The sequence below is a fragment of the Sceloporus undulatus genome, chromosome 3, assembly GCF_019175285.1.
Source record: "Sceloporus undulatus isolate JIND9_A2432 ecotype Alabama chromosome 3, SceUnd_v1.1, whole genome shotgun sequence".
Taxonomy (NCBI): Eukaryota; Metazoa; Chordata; class Lepidosauria; order Squamata; family Phrynosomatidae; genus Sceloporus; species Sceloporus undulatus.
Window position 1 is genome coordinate 57,068,502 of NC_056524.1, and position 16,278 is coordinate 57,084,779.

Genomic DNA, 16,278 nt, shown 5'->3' on the forward strand with positions numbered 1-16,278 from the left:
CATCCAGAGAGCTCTTAGGCCTCTCTGAACTACAAACCCCAGAATGCAACAGGAGGCAGCCAGAGCATTAAAAGTGGAATAGAAGTGGAATATAAGAGTATAGTTCAGTAATGTGGTATGTACATGCAGTTCAGCACTGTACCCACAGCCTACCACTTTTAAACCAAATTTGAAAAAGTCACTTTTTGCTCCTGATCTTCCCTGAAAATCCAGAGCCCTCCAGAGCAATGCTGGGTTGCTGTTTAGAATGTGTACTGCTATGCTGCCCACAACTGTCACCACTATCACTAGTTGCTCACTCTGAGGTCAGAATGAGACACTGGACCATGTAATTGAGACAGGACACCTTCTTTTTAGCCTCAGAGGGGCCACCCCACATTTCTTTGGAGTGCCCAGGTAAGTGGAGGGGGGGACCTTGGGGCAACTTCAGGCCAGAATATTCCAGGTTACTCTTGGAGTATTCGGACCCATTCAGATGTGGCCTGAGAAGGAGTCTGCAGAGTCAGAGGAGGCTATTTTCTGAGAATGTGTGGACAGGTGTTAGGCGGAGGGTCAGGAAATTCTAGATCTAGCGATCCTCTTCCATATGGAATTTTGCTGAGAAGTGTGACTGTTTATCAGATTGTTATCTGATATTTTATTTGATCTCTGATGTTCTCAATCTGTTGCCTCCTTATTTTATCTAATTCTGTCTTGTATTACTATCTATTGTTTTATATGTATTTTGTAGAATGTACGCCATTGGCTGGTTTCATTTTTATCAATTTTATTGTCTGTATGTACAGTGCTGTGTAAATCTACAGTGCTATATAAATAAAGTATAATAATAATAATAATAATAATAATAATGGTAGTTCTGAGGGTTTCATCAGAGTTGGTCCTGCACCCAGGCTTTCACATCCTCCATTTCAGTAGAGCTCAAGTCTAATAGGTTGTGTCCCACAGCAAGACATGATGATAGTATTATTGTACTGAATTTATTAAAATATTTCTATCCCTCTCTATATCATAAGATCTTTGGGTAGCTGAAAATAATCACCTTAAGCAACATATTATTAAAGATGAGTATATTAGTGACCGTAGATACATGTAGAAGATTAGCACTTGATCTTTTGGAGACGTTTGAAGCTCAAATCATGGTACTCTGGATGGTGCTTTTACTTTATTCCACTGATGTACTACAAATGGTAGCATTGTAAAGGCTACAAAAGCAGTAGCACTGGCAAGGGTACTAGCAGCAGTGCCAATGCACAGTGCTCCATCTCCCATTTTATAACGGGCACTGATGGATCTTAATGTGGGTGTGTTGTTAGAGAGTCCTCTTAGGAACCATGTCCAGGGTGGATCTCTTTTAGACCATGCCATCCTGTCCAATGAATTTGCAACACTGTTACTTATCTGTTTTGAAAAAGATAACTAGATGTCAGTAAAGAAAGAAATTTCAAAGAGAACAATTTAGTTGGAAGAACCAATGCTTAGCCACCACAGGTACCATGTCTGGGGTGAACTGGGCTTCCTGGACAATACACTTTAGTGGATCTAAGTCAACTAATAACCACATTATTTTGACAAGACTGGGTGGCAGATCAGGCTGGAAGTGATTACATATCTAAGTGATAGCACCATAAGCAAAATGAAGAGAGGAGTGAAGGTGACTTTCACCTTAACTGGTCATTTCTTGTGCTTTGAAGTATTTTTGAATTGTTCAGCAGTGTGTGACCTGATGCAACCTTAACTCTCACCGAACACATTATAAGTGAAAGTCAGGTTGATGGGAAATGATGTGTTCATTATTTCTTATGCTGTAAAACTGGCATAAACACTCAGATAAATCAAGGTTTTGAAACATAAATTATCTTTTAAAGGAACTTGACCCCAAAACGCCTGCTCCATTCCAAAATCTTTTGGGACCAGCAGATGCATTAGAAGTTACATTTTCATCTGCAGTACACTAGTTCATGATGTTTGGCTTGATTTGTATTAGCAAAATTCTGGCAATGCAACAATTTACTTTCATTTTACTTATACTCTATTATTGCTAATAAAAAAAATCTCCACACTTTCCATCTTCTATAATGTATAAGCAAGATAAATTGTTAACACTTGACAACTGCTGGGGCAGTAATGAATGACACAGTTTCCTCTGTTATCCCTGATAACATTTAGGATATGGAAAGCAGCTTAATCCTCTTTCTGCACATTCCCATCTGTGCTTCTGAGCCCAGCACAGTGAATTACTACATTCCACGGCACTCTTGTGGGCACAATTTCATATTTTTAAAGCTTAGATAATTTAACGCCATGGTATATTTTTAATATATTGGGAAAAGGTAAAATGCTTAAGAAAGCCTGAGCAAATAAAACTGTTGTAGTTAAGAGATAGATGGAAGCTTTCGAGAAAATGGAGCCTCATAAACATTGATTGGAAGGCAACCCTAAGCCAAACTAATCACTTTGTTTTCAGAAAACCCGTGTTACAAACTCGGAGATAATCATTCATTATTTGGAAACTACTTCAGTGAGGCCAAGAAATGTGGCTGGAGGGAATCTTTTAATTGAACTTTAAAACTGCAAGCCTGTGCATACTTATATGTTGGTGAGCCCTGTGGAACTCAGTGGGATTTATTTTTGAGTAAGCTTGCATAGGACTTCATGGTAAGAGTCCTGTCACTCATATCAAATTGACACCTTTAGTTGACTATGAAGTTGTGGCATTTTCCTTCCATTTAATTTTAAACACTTGTCTAACTGTGTATTAAACTTACCATGCTCCTGGGGTGTGTGTTTGAATGGAAAGGCACACCAATATGCTGGGTTGGACACTAACACTAACAGTTACTGGGCATAGGCAAGCTACAGGGTTATTTACATGTATACAGAGCAAATTTGTGGCTACATAGAATCATAGAATCAGAGTTAGAAGAGACCTCAAGGGCCATCCAGTCCTAACTCCCTGCCATGCAGGAACTCACAATCACAGCACAACTGACAGATGGCCATCCAGACTCTGCTTAAAAAAACCCAAAGAAGGAGATTCCTCCACATATGTAATCCTTTGAGCATTGTTGTCTTGCAACCCTGGGCACACTGCAGAAACAACCCAGTTTGTGTCTGCCTCAACATGTTTAAATAAATATGTTCTCAACAATTTTCAGAGTGACTTTTCTAGAATTTCCTTCTCTTTCTATGATTGCCTTTTTATGGTTGTATTCAGGTAAAATGTGAGTTGAAATTTTCTTAGACAGTCTGAAAGAAGTAATTAGTATCTTCCCAACATTAGGAAAGATAGCCAGCATGGTATAGTGGTTTGAGCATCGGACTACAACTCTGCTGATTGGGGTTCAATTTCCCACTCAGACACAGAAACCCAGTTGGGTGATGTTGGGCAAATAACACACTCTCAGCCCCAGAAAAACCCAGGGTTCACTTTAAGGTTGCCATAGGTTGGAAATGACTTGAAGACATACAACAATAAAAGTCATGGTGAGATTTAGAGCTCAGAAAAGTTACTTTTTGGACTTCAAATCCCAAAACCCCTCACTCAGTTTTCCATGCTCTGTTGATATTCAATTAAAATTAGTGAGGCACATCTCTTTTTAATAAGGTCTACAAGTACAACTGTTGATGGAACCATGTCTACAAATAATAAAAAACAACCTTTTTCCCCGCCCCATAACTTGTATGATGGGACTAAGATGTTATGATATCATTAAATCTCACTGTCCTTGATAAAACAATGTATCCAGCAAAAAGCCAGTCTATTCAAAAGTCTATTCACATTGCTGTGTTAGACTTCCAAGGACAAATCCAGGAGTGACTAGCATGCAGAAGCATCTTATTCCATTAACTGACATTTTGAAACCATAATTATACTTTTGTTTGTTTTAAAATTATATTTACACACACACACAATTGCTTGTTCTAGCTAGAGTAGAGATATTGAATCAATAAAAATTACATAGATCTTGACTTATCACATTCCCCTTGATTCAGTGGGGCTACTCTAGTTGAGATGATCAGTTGAGTTTAAACTTATCAGTGTTGGCTGTTGAAGTAAAATTAAAATTGTAACAAGGTCTTTGCTGCTACTCTTTGCATTCCCATCCTCTTCAACCAGAGGCTTATTTACACCAGAGATTTACATGTAGTGTTTTACTGCATGCACAGTGTTATGTTGCATAGTTCCATTTATGTTATACAGTAATATTTTATTCATATATTTCCATATTCAGCTGAGAGAAAGGCAAAAGCTGTCAATTAAGACAGTAAATTTAATTCACATCTTGCTGGCAGAATGATGCTGTGGAACAACCCCCTGCAAGGATGTCTTAAAGTAGAAGTACAGTCGGTCCTTCTTATACACGGATTCAAGCATACACGGTTTGAAAATGTTCCAAAAAAGTATAAATTTACCTTGATTTTCCATTTTTTATAAGGGACACCATTTTGCTATGTCATTATATTTAATGGGACTTGAGCATACACGGATTTTGTTATACATGGGGGATCTTGGAACCAAACCCCAGCATATAACAAGGGTCCACTGTAGCCTATATAGGTGGCTCTAGCTAACCATGCTTCCATAAAATCTGGGTTCCTTATAGTATAGGGTCCCACTTTATGTCAGACTTCTCTCTTTATATGTCCATGTTTAATGTATGGGCTTTAAAAGGTGAGGTCCTCATTCCTATTGTGACCTCAACTTCTGGCAGTTCTGTGACATCATTTATCTATCTAATGTGTGAAGAAGCCTCCTATGGCTGTAGTCCAGTGCTCTGCAGGGTCTAACTGGGAATGCATTTTCCCAGCTATGTCAGAAGAAATGTTCTTCACATTCTGTACTAACAGAAGCCCTGGTGGTGCAGTGGTTAAATGCCTGTACTGCACAAACCACAAGGTTATGAGTTCAATACCAGCCAGGGGTTTCAGGTCAACTCAGCATGGCATCCTTCCGTGGGTTGCTAAAATGAGTACCCAGCTTGTTGGGGACAATTAGCTCACACTTTGTAAACCATTTAGTACCTTGATAAGTAGTATAGAAAAGTACCTGCTATTGCTGTAACAGTTCTGAGTTGTTTGAAAGCATGGAATGAAATCTCAGTCCCACTTGTGCTCCTTGTTATTAAAGCTCAAGTACAAGGACAAATGTTTTATGGCACAAAATTATGGGGTAACAGTGAAGTCAAAAAATTGGAGACTATCCAAAATAAATTTCTGAGGGCAGTTTTATGCTTCTCCCTGTGCAGCTCCTCTAAGACCTCTGCAGCTCATCTAAGGCCAGGGGTGGAAGAATCTTGTATCTCAGACATGTTTTATTAGTTTCTGGCTTAAAACTCAAAAAAATATTTCTTATTCAACTTGCACTCCGACATAAAAAAGCTTCAGAAACCTAAAGCAGTGAAAGACTACTGGCATCCCCGACTTTAAGTAAATACTTAAGTAATGCCCTGTTGCCTTTCACAAGTACATCTACAGTTGTACATTTTTGGTGTTAAATTGAGGATTTGGGAGCCATTACAATATGGATTCTTTCTATGTTGTTCCTTGACAGCTACATCCAGATATTCTCATGCTGTTAAAGTATGCCCTCTAACGTTTTACAGTACAAAACCGGAACTTTTGTGGCCAAGCAACATCAAAATGTGGTCAATATGGCAAAGGTTATTAATGCGGAAAAATGCAGAAGCTACACACTATCTGCAACAGTATGCTTTTACCTGTGCTTGCTGGGAACAGTAAGGTTCTGACCCTTCCTATCCTGTTCCCGCTCCCCTTATTGAGTTCATAGTGCAGCAACTGAAGTGAGTGAAATAAGCTGAGGACAAAGGGAGAAAGAGTAAGGAGGAAAGATAAACTGGGACATTTAAAAAGTTGTTGAAAAAGTGAAAAAACAGATTATGCAGGACTGTACCTGCCAAACTGGCACCGTTGGATGGTAAGTTACAGAGAATAAGGAGGAAATGGGAAACTATTTGATCAACACATTTTCAGGTGAGAGATATTGCATGTACTTGCTGCATTTGGCATTCAAGTTATTTCTGTAAAAATATTTATTTTTTCTGACTAATTTTACCTACTTTTTGCAGGAAGTCTCCACTATTATAATTTATTGTATTGTTTGTTGTTAGCCAAAGTTTAAATGTGATTTGATTCTGGATGGGCTTCTTATAAGATTCAACAAATAAGAACAGTGGGTTACAGTGGAATTTTTTAAAGTGGTTTATAACAAAGATTTTGTCACTCCTTTTGTAATTTTACTTTATGGCTTATTAACTTCTTAGTCATTCTATTGGGCATTGGAAATTGCAGGTGTGGTGGTTTTGCTCTAGATCAAAACCATGACAGGTGGCAAATAATTATATATCATCACCAACCCTGCAATAGCCCACTTTGGACCAGACTTTCCAACGTATACTGGTGGTGAGTAAGGAAGAAATATTTAGGGCTGAAGGAAAATTTTGTTTGGTCTGACTTTTAAGTGAAGTGAACCCATTTTCACTTTTCAGATGAATCTGTGTGTCAAGATAGTTTAAGTCTTGTACACAAAATATACATCAGTGGAAATGTTTGGAAGTACTATAGTGTATTGTGGAAATTGCCATCTATATTGTAGTGTACTTGTGGCAGTGAAGTCTCTGAAAATAACTGCTGGACTGCTTGCTCAAGACATTTAATTGTCCATTGGATTAAAGTTATCCGTGAGGAAAAGGAAATGAGGATGGGCAACTTCTAGTGAACATTTTTTGGTCCTTCTTCAGACCTTAGATGGCCACACTCTAATTCCAGCCATCAACATCTTGGAAAAATATCTAGGCCAGGGGTAGGCAACCTGTGGCCCGCGGGCCGGATGCGGCCCAGCGAGGCCTTGGGACCAGCCCCAGCCCGGTCCTGCCGCCGATTGCCACCGGGACATTTGGCCTCTCGCGCGCAGGGGCAAGGGGGGCAATTGTCTCTAGACGCCTCAGAAACATGCATTTATATTAACATTTCTGAGGGACAGCAACCCAGCCCCCGGCTCAAAAAGGATGCCTACCCCTGATCTAGGCCATCATATGGGACACTGTGCCTCTCCAATCCAGAGGGAATGTTTGCTTTTCAAATGTAATTTCAGACTCTAATGAGTCTGTCTCAGACCAACTGCTGTCAGTGATGGACTGGATGAGGGCAAACAAATAGAATCTTAATCCAGACAAAAAAGAGGTGCTTCTGGTCAGTCGTAAGGCAGATCAGGGAATTGGGGCTTGGTCGGTGCTGGATGGGGTTACACTCCCCCTGAAATCTCAAGCTCACAGCTTGGGTGTGCTTCTGAACTCCCAGGTCTCAACAGTGGCCAGGAGTGCATTTGCACAACTTAAACTTGTGCGCCAGCTACACCTGCTCCTTGAGATGTCAAATCTGGCTACAGTGAGACATGCCTTGATTACATCCCATCTGGACTACTGCAGTGCATTCTACATGGGGTGGCCTTTGGAAACTGTCCAGAAACTTCAATGGGTTCAAAACGTTGCAACCAGAATGCTGACTGGGGCTGGTTACACAGACCATAGGAGCTTATCACTCAGCATTTTAAACCAGCTCCAGCTCAGGAGGCTGGAGCTAGGATGTGGGAGGGCAGCAGGGATTATCGCTCACTAACTTGCTGCCAAACAGCCACTATCAGCTTGGGTCCCAGTTGGGTCCTAGTCGACCTCCGCCAGCACTTTTTAGCAGCCAGAAAAAATTACGACTTCTAAAAAGTGCTGGTGGAGCGCAGCTGGGACCCAGGCTGATGGCAGCTAGCAATTCGGCAGTGATTTAGTGAGTGATAATCCCCGCCTCCATCCCACATCTCAGCTCCAGCCTGGGAGGCTGGAGCTGGTTTAAAATGCTGAATGATAAGCTCCTTTAAAATTCTCTTGTTAAAATAGCTCTATTAGCTACCTGTTCATTTCTGGGTACAATTCAAAGTGCTGGTCATGACCTATAAAGCACTACATAGCTTGGGTCCAGACTATTTGAGAGACCATATCTCTCCATATGAACCTGCAGGAGCCAAAGTGACCCACTTAAGGAGTTGGTCCAGAGAGCTACTGGCTATGCTAGTTCATGGTTCTAGGATTTATGGTCTAAATGTCTTTCCAAGGTGATCCTCTTTACATGGTATAATAGGAGATTCCTTTTCTCCATGCTTCCCATATTCACAGTCTTCAATACTTCGGTTTTTGGGAGATTCAGTGCTCTTTCTTTGTATAATATTTTGTTTTGGAAGCAAAATACAGTGCTCATTGTTTTAAAGTTCTTCACTTTAAAAGCTGCTGAGTGCATGACATAAATGCAATTATTCAGTCATCCTCATAGCTGAGCTTTGCTCAGAGACAGGGGTTTATTGTTTCACTGAGATCCTCTAAAACAAGCTATATTTTTCCACCCTCCCACACTTCTGTGGCATTAATGTTCCATCATTCACCAATGTTTGCCTCACCTTATACTGTATAAATCTTTGATCACCAGTTTTAAATTTTGTGCTTCCTTTCCCCCTCTCATCCACACCCACACACACTTGAATGACTTGGGTTACTTGCCCATGTAACTACTTTCTTTCTCATTTTTCTTTGCAATTTGTATGATCATATATTGCTCTGTTCAGATTAAAATGAGCACATATACATTTTCCACTAGATCTCTGCTCATACCATTGGAAACATCTGCTTTTCCCCCTCACCAGCACTAGAAGTGGAAGGACTACTGAAAACAAAATAGAAGCAAGATTGCAACGAAGCTTCATGGGAATTGTAGTAGCTGTCTAGGTTGCGGGGGGGGACAAGGACCGAAGCAAATATGCATTCCACACCAACACAACTTTGAACTGAATGCAAATCAGCCTGGGAGAAGGATTTGTGAATTCGGCAGTTCACTGAATATAGCTATTTCGGGGCTGACTTTGGATCAGGCTCGGAACAACTCCTCAATGACAGTGACTGTCTGTGGGGGAACACAGTGTATTGCTACAGGGAGGGGAAATAAAGGCATGGCCTCCCTAATAAAAATTCTGCCCCTCCCTTGGGATTTTCCTGTTTCCCCATATTTCTAGCATTTTAGACAGTAACACACCTAGAACACCTATATTTTCAGTGATCATATTCCTTTGGTACCTTTGTGGTTGTTGCATGCCTTCAAGTTGTTTCCAACTGATGGTGATCCTAAGGTGAGCCTATCATGGGATTTTCTTGGCAAGATTTGTTCAGAGGAGGTTTGCCATTGCCTTAACTGCCCCCTTTTCTTGGGATGCCTACACTGAATTTTTAAGTGTTTGACTGGAGTTTTAAATTACTGTAGTGCTAGAAATTTGGAGATTGGTGGAATTTTTTTTTATTATGGGGGTTTCTTACTGGGGGACAATGCCCTCATTCCTGGCACATTATTAGGTTTTCTGAAACAGCCTAACACAGTTACTCCTGTAGAAATTGTTCTCTGGCAGCTTTTGTCTTATGCAATTTAAGATCAAGTTTTTATTATCTGCCAGAAATATTAGGCAATGCTGGATTAATAGCATTTTTGTAAATAAAATTCTCATAGGTGAATAAAATTTAGAGTTAAAACTATGTAGAGTGCATCTTGAATTTTTGATGTTCTTCAAAAACTCATCTATTGTAAAGGAGACTTCTATTTTAAAAGGGAAGCTCTGAAAGGAAGAACTCGCAGATTTTGGGTACCTCAGCCAAAAGCCCCTACCTTGGATAACCCATCATATATTTCTGACTGTTGGAGCATCCAGACCAGGACCTTAGCAGATAAATGAAGAAGGTCCATTTGGAGAAGGGGTTTCTTGAGATATTTTGGCCCCACGTAATTTACTCAGTGCCAATCTTTAGATTGGTAGCAATTGTCCTAAATTTCAGGCAAATCCTCTTTTCAGTTCAGCTGCCCAATATCATTTAGCAGGAGATTCCAGAGATTAAATCTGGAATTTTCCTGCATGCAAAGCTATGTGCTGTACTAAGCAACTTGTACAAGTCTCTTTTACTTAACCTATCTTATCTCATAAGCATATCTGTGATGACAAAAACATACTTGGAGATGCTTGGAGGATGGACAGAGTGCAAATATTGTTGTTGTGTACTTTCATGTGGTTTCTGATTTATGGGCTGCATCTGCACCGCAGGAATAATGTATTCTTTAATTGCCTTGGCTCAGTGCTGTGGAATTCTGGAATTTGTAATTTTGTTAAATATTTAGTCCTCTCTGTCAGGGAGCTCTGCTATCACAACAAACTACAAATCCCAGTTTCCCATAGCATTAAGCCATGAGTGTTAAAGCATTGTCAAACTGCACTGTTTCTGTAGTGCAGATGCAATCATGGTGGCCACTGAAGGCAAACCAATAATGAGATTTTCTTAGTAATCTTTGTGCTGAGGGACTTTGTCATTACTTTCCTTTGAGGCTGAGAGAGTACTACTTGCCCAAGGTCACTGACTGGGTTTTCATACCTACGAATCCTGGTCTTTCAGAGACCCAGTCCAACACCCAAATCACCACACCATGCTGGTTCTTGAACAGAAATATAGTAAAGACTACATGCATATTTTTCATGTAGTTGTTTATGAGCTGGATCTACACTAAATTAACTACTGTTAGCTCTCACTAAAATAATTCCAACTTATGTAATGACTACCTTTCACATGAATTTCTGTGGGAACTAAGAGCAACTAACTTAGTCTGGATCAAAACCAAGGATATTATTTATATAATGTATAAATATATTGTGGCTTTTAAAAATCCACCAGTTACTATGAACCATTCCCAGTGTCATCTTAGATTCTGCAGCACAGAAAAGAGCATATGGAGGTTATGGGCACTAGATCTTAATATGGAAATATTATAAGGGTTCAAATAATGTGAGTAAGAGCAACTTTCTGAATTTTCTTAGAACAATGGTGGATACAAAATTTTCAGATGGAGTGTAATATCACATTGATAACGTCTTTAATTTTTGCCTTAAAGGGAAGAAAATGATAATCATAGTAGATTTTGATTTCCCGTAAGAACTGGAAATGAGCTACTATTCAAAGCTTTGGAACAAAATGGTTCATTAGTTCCCCTCCCCTTGCATATCTGAGGAATGTCATGCCCTCACAATGGCACACATTTTGAACTGTTTCCAATTTCAGATATTTCCCATCTCTTTTAATACCTCATTGCTTTTGCATCAATTACAGCCTGACCTAAAGCCACACTGGAAGTAGATATGATATATAGCAGAATCTATTTAAATGAATTTCTGATGAAAGAATAAAACTGTTAAAAGAATAAATTTACTGCACACAGATTTATACAAATCCAGTATATGCAGTGAAATCCTCTTAAATGAAAGACTGATGAAAGATTAAAATGTTAAATGAATTAAAACCCAGCATCCCAGTGATATATAATGATGATTTGACCTATTAAAGGAAAGAACCAATGAACATAGTACCATGAAGTGCTCCAGGATGTCAGTTTTAAATATGCAGTGAAACTCTGTAGAGTAAATATGTGATCAATAGATATCTCTATTAAAGACTAAATTTATTATAAACTAAATAAATAAGAGACATTTATTGCTCTTGTTCACTCAATGAATAAAGATGACTTGTCATCTGTCGCTAATGGAAGCAAAAAGTTTGTGCTGTAGGCTGCTAACAATTTAGTTCAGAGGTGTGAATTGGAGGATTATAGCATTTCAAAGACCCAAATGAGCTGAATGGTGGTCGGTGTGGGGGTGGGGATTAGCAGAATACATTTGTGACTATAAATAGACTTTAAAAATATGAGACATTTATTGCTCTTCTTCACTCAGAATATAACTGGCATTTTTGGTGAGCACAGCACACTTAATGACTTGTTCAGGATTGATAAACAATCACTCTGGTGATTGGTGAAGTCTTTCACTTGTGGTACAACCACAGATATGTAATAAATGCATGATATGACTTGATATATATTAGTCCATGACTGAAAAACTACCTTGTTGAAGAACAGAATTAAGATTCATGTTCCACAAAGACAGGAGCCTAGAGGTCATGGCTGATATCTTTAGAGACATGACCCCTGCTTGCCTACAAAGTAACATCCTTTGCTCTTTCAGACTCACACCATAGGGTAGGTTGGAGTGCTTGGAATCAGCAAAGATGTCCCATTTTATATTAGTCTTCCTATTGAATTCTGTGAATCTCTGAGCCTTACCCCTTAATGAATGTTTATTTTTACATGTGTGTGCATTCTCTTTTCTGTACATATACAGTTTATGTAAACATAATATATGAAGCATTAGGTTTCTTAGAATCATAGAATTATAGAATTGGAAGAGACTGCAAGGGCCATCCAGTCCTACCCCCCTGCCATGCAGGAAATCTCAATCAAAGCATCCCTGACAAATGGCCATCCAGCCTCTGTTTAAAGACCTCCAAGGAAGGAGACTCCACTACATTCCGAGGGAGTGTGTTCCACTGTCAAACAGCCCTTACTGTCAGGAAGTTCTTCCTAATGTTGAGGTGGAATCTCTTTTCCTGTAGCTTGCATCCATTGCTCTGGGTCCTAGTCTCTGGAGCAGCAGAAAAGAAGCTTGCTCCCTCCTCAATATGACATCACTTCAAATATTTAAACAGGGCTATCGTATCACCTCTTAACCTTCTCATCTCCAGATATTTTGGGAGATACTTTTTATTTATTTATTTGGGAGGGGGGATTCACTGACATCTAAAAAAAGTTACATGGGCCAGTTTTTTAAGCTTGAAAATGTTCATGTTATCTCCACAGTACTGCTGCTTCTACATCAATATGGGACTATATTTGTTGAATTGATGTATTCATTTTGAGGAGGAAGAAGAAAAATTGACCTCTGCTGTCCACAGTGTGTACACAGTGCAGAAGACCTAAAAGACTAGATGAAGGTAATAAAGGGTTACCAAAATGGTTCTTAGCTTTGCAAATTAGAGTTCTGAGGAAAGGTTAATCAGTCTTGCCCTCTGTAGCTCATGTTAAGGAGACTAAGAGGGCTATCTCCTTGAGAATGCATGTTACTTTAGAAATGAGAACAGATTGTTCCCACCCACAATCTGTTTAAGATAGCAACTAGCTAAAATGAATGAGAGATAGGTGTATTAAAAAGGAGGCCACCTAAAATCAATACAGATTTGATGGGGCTCACAAGAACAAAGTCATAAAATCCAATAAGGGCAATGAGTTTGGTGAATGAGCCCTAACAGGACAAACATGTCTATTCTGTAACCATCAACAGACATCTCAAAATAGTAAGGGACATTTTATTCTCCACAAGATCCATTCTGCTGAGAAAAACACAGAGAACTAGATCTGCAATGTAGACATTCTATATTAACTGGCATCTGTTGCATTTTAAACAATGTCCCTGAATTTCAGGTGTATACCATGCCCCCCCCCCCCAAAAAAAAAAATAAATAAATAAAAAGTATCTCCCTCCGGTCCATCTGCCTTGGTCCAGGCCTCAGAGGGAGAGAAGAATGCTGGACCTGATTCCCTCCCCCCCTCACCATTCCCTTCTCCTTTTGTGTCGTGTCTTTTAGATTGTAAGCCTGTGGGCAGGGAACTGTCTGTTATCCCCTCTATTGTAAACCGCTCGGATTCCCAGTGATTGGGCGGTATATAAATAAAACCTATTATTATTATTATTATTATTATTATTATTATCATCATCATCATCATCATCATCATCATCATCTCCCAAAATAACTGTTGATTTTTGCCATTGATATGCTTTTACTCCCAGTCACTGTGATTTATAGTGAAACATAGAATCTTCCATTCTGGTTTTTTTTGAGAACTATGATACAACAGGGCAGGGGTTATGTGCTCTGCTTAACAGTTTGGCTCCATTTGTTGGCTATTACAATTGCTTCCAATGGGGCTCATTGGAATTCACTGGGAGAAGGAAATCCTTCATTGTACAGTACAAGAAATATTTCATTTTATGTGATCTGAGTATGCTTTCATTTTACTTCATGTTTTCTGTTTGAGTAGAATAAATCTAATTCTGCACACATAGGTATCTTTGCACAAAGGACATTTTTGGCTGGAATCTTGATGGTGACTTATATAAGCATAAGGGTTACTTTCACTGGCATAGGTCAGGGAGATGGTAGTTCCTCAGCAGTTTGGGAGCTGGAGGAGAAACTTTCTCACCTAACACGGATGGCTTCTGCAGCTGTCTTTGTAACACTCCTGGTCTATTTTCCTTTTTTGCCATGTCACTGTCTCCATGTCTTTATCTTCTTCTAGCAGTGAAGAGGCAAACAGGATCTTAGGATTTACAGTTTGCAACACATTAGAAATTTTCAATGGGTCACAAAATACTCAACACATTTTTTTAAAAAAACAACCCTAACTCATAAGAATTAAAATTTAATTGATATTTGAAGACAGACAGAAGGGTGTATTCACCCAGCAGAAATAAAGTTTGATACCACTTTAACTGTCAGGACTATATCCTATAGAATTTTGGGATTTGGAATTTGCTTAGGTATTCAGCCCAGTCAGTCAGATTGCTCTGGTGCCTCAACAAACTACAGATCCCAGGATTCTGTAGGATGGAGGTTAAAGTGGTGTCAAACTGCTTTAATTCTTTGCTGTGGATAAACCCACAGGAAAGACTTCAGAAATGTAAAGAGGGACCAGTGATTGATGGCCCAGTTGTATTTGATGGGGCAGAGGGACTGGGAGGTTGGAAAGGAGAAAATGAGACAAAGGTGGCCAGGTACATAGAAAGAGAGGGAACGAAAACCTTTAGTTGTAGGGTTGATGTGTAATGACCAGAGAGGGAAAGACATGGAATTGTGGAAGGGGACCCTATCACATGGGGTTAAAACAGCAGCTTACCTTTCCTGAGTTCAGTGCTAATTTGGGAGGCAGCCACATCCTATCACACAGAAATCACCACTGAATCACCTCCTGACTTCTAAAAATGGCCCTGAAGCTGCTTAGATGACCTGGGCTGCATCCGGGACAGACCCAGGCAGCGATTCAGTGGTGATTTCTGTGTGATAGGGCACAGTTGCTTCCTGAATTAGCACTGAATTCAAGAAAGGTAAGCTGCTGTTTTAAGCCCATGCAATAGGGTTCAAAGAGAAGGAGCATGAACATGCTAGGGAGAGAGAAGCCTGCCAACAACTCTAGCTGACTGTGCCCCTGATTTACTTTCTCCAAGGATCAATGGCCCTCTGGACTGAGCAACTAATTAAATGTTCACTATTTTACATTTAGAGCACAGGTGATCTAGGGACAACACACAGCCCCACAAACTATTTTCATGGCCCTTGACCCCTCCCCAGAGCAATAGCGTTCTCTTTTTTCTATTCTCCAAGTGTGAGTTGCCTCAACTGAAAATCCCCAGGCACCACAATTTACTTTTTAAATAATTTACAAGCTCTCATTTGCATGTGTATGTGTGTACTTGCATACATGCACATACACACTGCACACTATTTAATTTTCCATCTTTGGTTATGATGCCTTTCTTGCCAATCTTTGATTTATATTATACTATATACAAACTGAATTTTAATATTGAATTTAAAAAAAAATATTACAAAGGATTAAATATACAGTAAGCAAAATGACCATATCTTCCAAGAGATCCAATATGTTTAGCAAACACATTCCAGAAAAGAAAAATATAGAAGGATATCAGAGGCATCATTTCAGTACTGGTGAAAAAGTGTGCAAAGAAGGGGGAAAAGAATTGCTGAAGAAGTCAAAAGACTTGCTCTGAAATGCATTTAATATTAAACTCCAGGAGAAGTGGGGGTCTCATGGACTGCCCTGGGCCTGACTTAGAGGCACCATCAAAGGACTCAGACTCTGAAGATTTGGAGGAGGCTGTGACAAGGGCAGGTCTGGGGCTGCATAGATCAGCAGTGCCAGAGCAGGCTCAAGATGCTGCTGAGGGAGAAACAGACTCTATGGACTCTAGGCTGCAGGTGCTAGGATCTGTGGAGAGAAGGCAGGTCAAGAGTCTTTGAGGCATTCTTCCAGGCTAGAAGCCAAGAGGAGAGCTAACAGGTTTCAGTGGAGAGAAGCAGAGGCCTTTTAAAAGACCTCCAGCTGCAGAGGTTCTTTGCAGCTGACAACCAGTTTTGTAGCCTTGTTGTTCCTTGCTCTTGATTCATGACTCTGGTTATCTGAACCCTGGACTTGCCTTGTGACTATGGTCTTGCCTCTGCCCTTTGCTGTGACTGACTGACTGGTATTGTGTGACCTTTGGATTGGATTCTGGACTATTCTTTGTAT